The 9,690-nt window shown below is 30.9% G+C and overlaps 1 long non-coding RNA gene across 3 annotated transcripts; it reads right to left on the reverse strand.

Moving 5' to 3' along the window:
- Positions 1-983: 983 nt before the first annotated feature.
- LOC127724613 (uncharacterized) lies at positions 984-9,362 on the reverse strand. Of its 3 annotated transcripts, none has more exons than XR_007992600.1 (4): positions 9,102-9,362; positions 6,954-7,070; positions 3,220-3,503; positions 984-1,848 (listed from the first exon to the last, which is right to left on the reverse strand). It is a non-coding gene; the product is annotated as an uncharacterized LOC127724613 (long non-coding RNA). The 3 variants fall into 3 exon arrangements; XR_007992601.1 differs by lacking the exon at positions 9,102-9,362 and adding an exon at positions 9,063-9,101; XR_007992599.1 differs by lacking the exon at positions 9,102-9,362 and adding an exon at positions 8,748-9,042.
- Between the last annotated feature and the right edge of the window lie 328 nt (positions 9,363-9,690).

Consider the following 9,690-nt stretch of genomic DNA (forward strand, 5'->3'; position numbering starts at 1 on the left):
GATAGGTTGATTTGCATTATAATTTCACCTTATGTAATAATGCTGTAGTTTGATTGGATGAAAGAATTGATATTTTTCACAAACTTTCTATACATTGAGATTTCCTTTTCTCTACTGATGTATTTGTCAGTATTTTTCATTAGAGAATAATCATGTGCCGGTGTATTTGCTAGCAAATATCACGACAGATTGGAATTACCATGTTTAAAGATAACGCGACGTCCAAAGAACTCTAGACTTTTCGTTGAGATTGAAAAGAACATTCGTTGGAATCAAACAATATTATCATGGTAACAAGGGGTACTTGCCAAAATATACCGGTTTCAAGCTAAACAAATTTCCCTCGCCTAACAGCTCTGGTAATTGTTTACCTCTCAACCGGTTTTTTTTGGCAAATACCCCTTGTAAGCATGATATATTTGTATATTATAAATTGATGATCAGTTTGCATACGGTAATGATATAATTGACCATATAGTTTCGAAATTGTCTAAATCTAAAGAAAAAGGTTTATAGAGCATTTCGTCCTTTTTTCACCGTGCCGCATCCCAAGACAACTTATATAAGGGTAAGTCATTGCTAAAGGCCCTTGGATATGATTTTTTTCTGCATTATCATGAGTGTTTTATGTTCTAAAGAAATTAAAGAAACCATTTGAATGGAAATAAAACGATCTGTTGTTTTAAATAATGTTCATTCCACAAAGTCACTATGCCAACAGCTTTTGTTCTTCATCAAATCAATCATAACTCATTAAGAAAGTATGATAGAAATTGACCATGGAACACGTGTACATGTATTATCTGACGTATTCCTGATAATCCGATTGTACATATGATATCAATTTACCCCACATTAACGTTTTTCTAATAACAAATAAAAAATAAATTTCGAGTCGAGTTGATAAAATCTTAACATCTTCCAGTATGTGGAGACTCATGTGCATTCGACGGCAATATTTCTAAATAACAATAAAAACAGTCTTATGGCAGTATGTTTTCATTTGATCAAATAACATTTTATGTTTAAAAACACACATAATCACCTGATGTGAACTCATAAACACTTTGATTTTGATAAACATTATAATTATTTTCACATAAGTTACGAAAATGAAGAATTAACTGATATATGTCAGTAGTGGAGCATGAACTGCAGAGTCTTCCAGTACACCTGAGCTAAATCATGTTTGTTTTTTTTATTGTGGTCCTACTGTTGCCTCTATTTACATCCTGTTTTTCAGCAATAACTTGGTTAGTATTTTGATAGCATACATTTTGCTGAGCATTATTTCTGGGCATGTTGCAAAAATTCTGTTTCGGTTTAAAATATATCCCATCTATAATCCATACAAAATAACTATTTTTTCGTGAATTTCAACGAGTATTTTTATTGAAATTACATTGACCAAGAAATCCTTTACAGAAGTAAAAGAAAAATCTATCATCCAACATTTGGACACCAAAGCTACCTTAACATTGGCAGCTTTTTGGGGTGTTTTCACTTTTAGGTAGTTCTTTTGTGGATCCAAATTCAAGCTCCATGTCTTTCAAGCGCAAAGCTGCTTCCCGAAAGAGTTCTTCCACGTTTGTACCTTTTTTTGCCGATATTTCAATAAACAAATCCATTTTTAATTCAGCACATCTTTCGTGGCCATCCTCAAATGTAACATCGTCGTCCTTTGCTATGTCACATTTATTTCCGACAAGAATACACTCCATACGACGATTAACTAATTCGTCCACCATGTTTTTTAAGTATGTTATCTGATCAAAGCTGGGTCTGTGTGTCTTGTCGTAGACGAACACGATCACTGCACAGTTCTGAAATTCGGGAAACACAAATCGCCTGAAATAAAAAAAAAAAAAGTTTGCAGAAATTATAAAATGATAATTCAATGTTGCTTTCATACGGATGATGAATCATTTGCTTGAATACTCAATTTTATACTTACAAAAAATGTAAAATAGCAAAAATACCGAACTCCAATTCAAAACGGAATGTCCTTTATCAATTGGCAATCAAACGCTCAAACACATCAAACGAATAGAAAAAAGGTCATATTAAACGAATAGAAAACAATTGCCATATAAAAGCAATAGGATTCTTTTCTTATTGTCTATTAAGGTAGATGGGAGTCTGAAATAAAATCCATAGATCTTTTAAACAATTTGTCAAAATGTAGTTTATATCATATTTTTTTTCAAAAATAAAAAAAAAAGTATGTGTCACCGGGCTGTTTTTCACGCTACAGGTTGTGCAAAATAGTCAAATTTTGTATAGCCTATGGAAAGAAAACCTAATTTTGTGCGATAAAAAGATAACTACAACATAGAATTTTAAGATAAAGTATGAGAAGATAGCTCAGATAACATGCTTTCAGATAAGAAAAAGAAAATATGGGGTCACTGGACTCATTTTCTTGCTGCATAATAAAATAGGTAAATTCACAACACATTCTATTATAAAAGTTGCTTCATAAGAGTTATCTCTCCTTATGTGGCAAAGTTGAAAAATATGAATCAAACAAAAACATTCTGTTTTTTTGTTGTTGTAAAATAAAGGTGTAAAATACGATAAAACACAAAACTTTCTATATTAAGATGATAAGTCTTATACATGAATTACATACTACTCTCGAAATTTGCATATTTCATTAAAGATCTAGACCGATTGTTATCTGCTAATTCAAAATCCAAGATGGAGGAAGACACCCCAGCTACCTCAACATGTTTTTCTCTTCTTTTTCTATCCTGAAAGTGTTTAATGTCGATAGTTATTTTCTGTAGCAAAATCTGGAGTGTTCAATAGCCTTTTAGAGGGAGTAACATTTTTTAACCTTTTTCAGATATATAATAGCAAACGTATTTTATAACGAAGTTTTTGTACTTAATTAAAGTAAATATTTGAAAGTAATTCGAACATGGCAAATTAGGCACAAAATAGAATTGAGCCTCGTTCACAAAAAAAACCCACATAGATTGTAAATATAATCAAACAACAGCATATTAAAAATTTTAAAATTTGATACTTGTAAATATATGCCTATTACTTATTGAACATCACAGGGACATGTAGGCATGACAATTTATAAAAAAAAAATTAACTCGTGTTGCTTCTATTGACAAATCTTTAATATCTATCTCTCAATAGAAAGAAACAAACAAATAAATACCACATGCATATTACAAAAGAAGTCTCAACACTCATATAACTCACCCGTATTTTATTGAATCCTCTTTCATACCTGGAGAGTCCTTCACAGTAATAATCATATCTTTACCATTTACAGTAACACTTATTGTACTCGGTTCAATTTCTATTGTAGGAACAATTGTATCATCAAATCGTTTTGTCCGTTGATAATTGATTAAAGTACTTTTACCAACATTGAAATCACCAATTATCAACACGTTTGCTCTTTGAGGAAAAGTTACACCAGCCATCAGTTTTAATTCATTATAATCTATCTATTTGTCATGCCTGGCTGTATCTTTTGCTTTCTAAAAGTAGACAAAATATATAACTGACCTTTTTTTCAAATCAAATTGATGCCACATAAGGTTGTATTGGAAGTTGCAAAGCGTGTAACAGTCGGTTTTGTTAAGCTTAAGAACTCCGATCTTCTTTCTTATCCTGATCCATTCAGAAAACATTTTAATAATTGTTAAGTTATTTACGCATAAAAACCCGTATTATAAGTCTATCTAAGATTTTGTTCTCTTTTTCTTTTTGCTGTGTATACATGTATATAGTCTCTCATCATCTGTTATCAAGAATATATCTTTTATAAATAAAATTCAACCAAAATGTATACCTTGCGATTACAAGTATACAATTAGGCATATTTCAATTGAATGTATTGACTTTTCTGATATCCGGATAATATGTATGATTTATTTATAATATTCCTGTTGACATAATTATTTCATTTTTTGTTTTAAAATTGGAATATATTCCAAACTATAAATATATTGTATAAGTGTAAAACGAATTCAAAGCTTTATCCCTTTATCTTGTTTGTAAATTTTATATGTGCATACAAAATTTCGCTTTAAATAACAGTTTTAGTAAATTGAAAGACCTGTTGACTGATGTTTAAAACCTGTCTTTAGTTAAAATATTTGAATTCGCTCTCGCCGCGATATAGCCTTTTTGTTCTGATGGGGCGTATAGAAATAAATAATCATTTAGTCATTACAAGAAAATTTCCAATAAAGCAAACATTTGATAAAATATTCTATCAGGTTTGGTTTTTTTTTTAGAGAAAATTCTTTTTTGTTTAAAATTTTTATCTATCATAGTTTTCTATGCAATACGACACATTGGCTACACTCACAATGCCAGTCTCTGCTTGCCAGGAATATGCGACTTAATATTCAAACTTTAACAGAAGTAGCACTACGGATCCATGTCCCTTGTACAGCTGAAAATTCGTCCTATTTTGTTGGTTTATTTCAACTAATGGTTTTTGATTTCCCATTAAACAAACCGCGTTTTTCATTTAAAAGAGCTGTTATGCTAAGTCATAAAGGACACAATGAAAATTGTTTGACAACAACTAGAGGATACAAGAAACCTGTAACGCTCACCCGGTATTTTTGAATAACAAAAATACAAAGCAGTAAGAATATGTACAGATTTCAGCAAAAAGGTAAATATTTATCAAAAAAATAATCATTTCAGTGTAATTACTCATAAAGAGAGTAAATTGACCATTTCAGCCATAATGGCAAATTTGTAAATCTTATTTTGTTTATTTTTTTATATTTTAAGTTCCTCTTTATTTATTGTAGGTTTTGCACAAATTGGTAAAATTGTCATTGAAAGACATTTTTTTTTCTACAAAAAATCGACGTACGGTCCCGGCAATGTTAAATTATTTTTAAATCTTGTCCTGTTGATATTTATTTTTTTCATTAAGAAGGGTCTCAAAGCTCACTTGTTTTGCGTAAACAAGGTCGTCATTCAATGACAAACAAAATGGATACAATTGATTTTAAGGGCAATATCTTGACAAACAGTTTTGGTAATGCTTCTTTGTATATCTTGTTTTTGCTGATACGTTTTGCTGTGTAGACTTTTTTTCCGTTTAACGGTTTCCGCAAAAACACATAAATGAGTAAAAATGGTCTATCAAGCATGATAACTCTGATAGGTGAAGACTTATGCTTTCGGATGTTTGACATACTTATAATCACTGACCTGTTGATTACTTCAACTATTTACAGTTTAAATTTACACTTTCTTGTATAATTTTTAAGATGATGTCCGAAATTGTTCAACTTTTTTTAAATTCGTCGTTTAGGGCAATATGGAGTCGTCTGACAAATTTGGAAAACATGGACAGTAGGTAAATCCTGACATTGTGAAAAATTTTAACCTGGTAAAACATTCCATATCTAATAATAACAGTATTCTTAATAAAATATAATTCCTGCATGTTGTCCTAATTTCTTTATATTCCGTGGCAATCTTAGAAGGTAGAACGGGTTATCGGACGCATTTTTTAACAATTACCTCAAGGATGATTTTGACCACGTTTGATTCCAAAATTGGACCTGTTGTCCATTCGTTTGATGTGTTTGTGCTTTTGATTTTGCCATTTGATTAGGGACTTTTTGTTTTGAATTTTCCTCGGAGTTCAGTATTTTTGTGATTTAACTTTTCAGAAGGGAAGATTTTTTTTGTAAAATTTTATGGACGTCGGACACCAAAGATTGAAAGTAGCAAAAGCAACAAAAGTAAAATACAAAAATAAAGCAATTAAGTAAAGCAAACCTACTAGAGCTGGAAAGTATAACATATTGTCATCTTAAAGGAAGAAGAGTTTCTGGTACACATGCATCATATTCATACAGGTCATGACATTTGTATCATCAATTGAAATTTGATGATAAAGATAATTGTTTGTTTGTATTTATACAACCCGCAAAGAAAAACTGACGTTCAGGCTTTTCCTGTCAGAATTAAGGAGGTCCAAATGCTCGAGGATGCCCATATGTCTATACCCGAATGAACCCTTGTGTTCATGAATGATCGTTCATTTTCAAAAGTTATAGTTGCAAGTTTTAACATAAATGATTCAAGATGAAAATAACACTTTAAACATTGTGTGTATGTCAGTAGCGCTTTACCCGATTTACTTCAATCAGGAACGCTTTGAACTAGACATTTGACAAATGCAACGTTTTCATTAAACTGAAATCTAAAACAGAGAGCCTTAAATACAATTCGTTAAACCCTAAGTGGAATATCAGTTAGCGCGCCACATTCAACTAAAATTACCAAACTTTCATAGTTTTGAACAAATTTTCGTACCCAAAATCATCGTTGTGTGTTATTCTGCGAGAGACATTAAAAATTCTTACTATACGAAATTATGTAAAAGCAATCTAATAAGTTTTTAGAAATTGAAACGAAAAATCGTTATTCATGACACACATAATAGATAAAATTCATTTTAAGGGCAATAAATTGAACAGTTTTGATAAAGTTAATTGATTCTTTGTATATCTGTTTCTTTTTTTGCTGATAAATTTTGCAGTGTAGAATTTTTTTACGTTTAATGGTTTCCGAAAAAATACATAAATGAGTTGAATGGTCTATCAGGCATTGTAACTCCTATAAGTGAAGACTCATGATTTCGGCTATTTAACATATTCATAGTCATTGACCTGCTGATTACTTCAGCTATTTACAATTCCACACTTTCGTATATAATTTTCAAGTGAATACCCAAAACAAAAATGAAAACAATTGTCGTTTATGGCAAAAATGGACAGTAGGTAAATCTTGACATTCTGAACATTTCTACCCTTGTCAGAATTTCCATATTTAATAATAACAGTTTTCTTGATAAAATATAATGCCTGCAAGTTATCCAAAGAACTTTATAAGCTTTGGCAGTGTTAGTTGCAGAAAAGGTTATTGAACTTATTTTTAACGGTTACCTCTTGGATGATTGTGGCCACGTTTGATTCCAAATGATCCCTGTAGTTTCAGAAGCAGAGATTTTTGTAAACGTTAACGGATGAATGACGCCAAAGTTTGAGAACATCAAAATCAATCTACAAAAATAAAATACAGCAATTAAGTAAAGCAAGACTACTAGAGCTGAAAAGTATAAAGTATTGTCATCTTATAGGAAGAAGAGTTTCTGGTTCACATTCATTAAATTCGAAGAGGTGCTACTTGTATCAGCAATTGAAATGTGTAGTTTATTGTGAAAGATAATTGTTTTTATGTATCTATACATCCCGCACATCCAAACTGTTATAGTTGCAAGTTTTAACAAAAATGGTCAAAAATGAAAATAATACTTTAATTTTTTTTACGTTTCAGAACCGATTTGCTCTATTTACCATAATCAGTAATGCTTTAAACTGGACATTTGACAAATGCAGCATTTTCATTTAACTTAAAGCTAAAACAAAGAGCCATCGTGACAATTCGTGTAACCCTCAGTGGAATATCAGCTAGCGGATCAAACTTTCATAGTTTTGAACAAGCCATCGTATCCAAAATCAATATTGTTTGTTATTTTGCGAGATACATAAAGTTACTACTACATGTACTATGTGAAAACAATATAATAGGTTTTGTAAAAATTGATTTTCCCCTTCCGTCGAGAAAGGGACAATATTTGCATAATCTATCCTTTCAAGGATTTTCGAAAATATACTCTACTGCATTTCCAGATTATGAACTCTGATTTTAAACTACGTACGTGTAGCATTTCCATATAAATAAGATATGAGCAGATAGAAAATTGTTTAGCTAAACTAAGTTGGATTTTTCTTAGAAAAACAATTCAATGTTTCATCATAAACATAAAAACAAGGAGATGCGGTATAATTGCCTTTGAGACACTTATTATAAAATACTTATTTTGGTGTAACATGTAATTTCAAATTGTCTATAATAGATCATAATAATGCATTGTCACGTTACATATAAATTATTTTGAATTTGTGACTTTGTTTAGACGTCTCTTATAAACATTTTAGCTGGATCAGTATTGTGTGTACTAAACTCAAACATGCCACATGTCATTTTCTATTTCCAAATGGAAGAGTCGTGATCGTTTCTCACATATGTATTCGACAGAAACAATGGTCACACAAATAGCTGTACCTTGTTAATTCTTTTAAAAAAAGAGTACAACAAACATACTGAACTCCAACTTATTTTGAAAAGAGAAAGTCCATAACAACTGGCAACATCAAACGTTAGACTTTATCAACCAACGAAATGAATGGAAAATATATGTAATATTTGTGACTTGGTATTGGCATTTTCCGAAGAAAAAATGTTCCATTCAGTTTTAATCGATGTTTTGTTGGGACTTTCCTGTCGGCAATGGTATCATCTGTCCCTCTGTTCTATAATTTTGAATATCTACTCTGCAACCGAAAGTATTCAATGACATGTGGTTTTTATCATATCTGTTTGATTTGTACACAGCTCACGTTGAAATATGACGATGAGTAAAAACGCTTGTAATATACAATTTATGTCTGTCGACTATGGTGACTAGGAATATGACAATTTTTCTCCAGTCTAGAATTTTAATAGATTCATAGTGTGGGGGAATCCGGTTGACTATGTGAAAGTTATTGATACCACAAACGGTCTGAAAAAGTAAGTTTTACCATAGCATGTCCTAGAAGCCGTTGGTTGCCATGATCGTGGTACATTTTTGAACGCTTGCTTTAACTCAACGATTAAAAGATAAAATTACTAACCATGTCAAACATAGCTTGTTCTAAATGTCCTACTTCAATCAAAAATTTCCAACTTTTATTCCCGTAGATCCACATTGTATCTTAACTCTTTCTTAAATTTAATTCTCGATTGGTTATCGTCCTTTATATATGTAGGAAATATTTGCCCCTGAATTTTTTGTAAACTATATAAATTATTGTCGACAATATCGTAATTATGATGATCCTTTCAAATTAAATGTTGTTTAAATGTGTTTTTTTATATGCCATCTTGATTTGAATTTCAATTAATAAGCAAGTCGGTCATTTAATTGTTTTAGTTCATATAACTGCTACCTTATCTCTCAGTTACGTCTCAGTTATGTGTGTACTCACTTATCTTGTTACCTGTTGACCTTACATGTTTCTGATGCATCAATTTCTTTCATTACATAACGTTACTGAAATACGTGTGTAGTATAGTATAACATGTATAACTACACAGAACAAGGAAATAAATTACATTAAAGTAAAGCTTATAATGTAAAATACATTTAGTTGGTACTGTTGTATTCACTAATACACATTTTCGGAAAGTGATCTAATTAAACATATCACAGATACTTACACCGACACAAATAATCTATGGCGACTAAAATAGTGGCGTACCAAGATGTCGAAATCTTCTGAATGAATATTTAATTGAATTTCGGTTCAACTTGTCAAAAATAAGTTTGAACAAATCTTAAGATAGCTTGTTTAGGGAACGGTCATTATTTTTCAGCTGAGGGGGTCGGTGCATTTTAGGGGGGTCATTACCAAAAATATCATACCGCTGGGGTTTGCAATCAAAAATTTTATTTACAAAATGAAATTTTTATCTCTGAAAAGTATATGAACTGTTGACGATATTGAAGTGGATATGCAATCTCTTAAATGATTTCTGTCATTAATAAATTGTGATCGTAAACAGTATTAGCAGGAT

The sequence above is a fragment of the Mytilus californianus genome, unplaced genomic scaffold (genome assembly GCF_021869535.1).
Source record: "Mytilus californianus isolate M0D057914Y unplaced genomic scaffold, xbMytCali1.0.p SCAF_14, whole genome shotgun sequence".
Taxonomy (NCBI): Eukaryota; Metazoa; Mollusca; class Bivalvia; order Mytilida; family Mytilidae; genus Mytilus; species Mytilus californianus.